We start from the raw sequence: 1074 nt of genomic DNA, 5'->3' as shown, positions 1-1074 counted from the left end.
CCCACCACGGATTAGGAGCTTGCTCCTCGCTGTATTGAATGTCACGAGGTGTTTCAGGATGGCCATGGCTTCCCATGGTGTGGCCGACGGGAGAACCTAGTGTGGTTTTGGGGAGGTCCTCCTTCTGTAGCTGGCTGGCTCCTTGCTCCAGCTCGAGAGCTACGGCCTCCTCGCTGTGTTGACCATAGCGCTTCCTCCTCCATTCCATCTTAGCTTTCTTCCTCGCCCATTTTGACGGCGGTTCATGACTGCGGGGAATACCTTGTTCCTCAAACTGGGGGTATCGAGAATCAGTAGGGGCAAGAGTTTGAGGGTGACGCCCGTAGTGGGGATCTCCATGACCGTCCATGGCGAGGGCGAGGGCGAGGGCGAGGGCGGCCGGCGGCAAGACCTAGGGGCCCTTTCCACAACACCCTCGCTCCACCAAATCCTCGATTCTGCGCTTCGCGGACGCAGCGGGAGGAGGAGATCTCGTGAGGGGATCCCGGCGACGGCGGGTGTGGCGGCTCGATGCACGGTAGAAAGTGGGGGCCGGCGGGAGGAGGTGTCGCGGCTGGAGGAGACGGAGAGGACGATGCTGTGGCGGCTGGAGGAGACGACGAGGAAGATGCTGTGGCGGCTCGAGGCGGAGCGCTGCGCGGGGTGGCGGCGGCGGGGTTGGCGGGTAGGGTTCCGACGGGAGCTCGGGGAATGGACTGGAGGCTGGGCTGTGCCTGTGCGTGCGTTCTGTTCGCCGTCACTCAATAGAGAAGAGAGGGAACCGAACCGGCACCACTCATTACGCGGCGGCAAGGGGCTGTAACAAGGCCTTGATTTCTTGTTTGTTTCTACTTCGGCTTCGGTAAAATCAGCCGGAGAGCTGCTATCACTATCAGACTGATCTGGTCTTGTGGGCCTCTGTTATCGTGGCAGGCTTCACTGTAGCCACGCCCCATCTCATCGCCGCTAGGTGGGTGCAAACTTTGAGGGTACGGTCTCGACTGCTTTATGGGAGCCAGCTTCTTGGAGTCGGCCTTCTCGCGGCCGGCTTCTCGAAGTCGGCCCTCCCACGGCTTTCTTCCCGAGGGCTAAAGG

The sequence above is a fragment of the Triticum dicoccoides genome, chromosome 3A, assembly GCF_002162155.2.
Source record: "Triticum dicoccoides isolate Atlit2015 ecotype Zavitan chromosome 3A, WEW_v2.0, whole genome shotgun sequence".
NCBI lineage: Eukaryota > Viridiplantae > Streptophyta > Magnoliopsida > Poales > Poaceae > Triticum > Triticum dicoccoides.
This window is presented reverse-complemented; position numbering follows the sequence as displayed.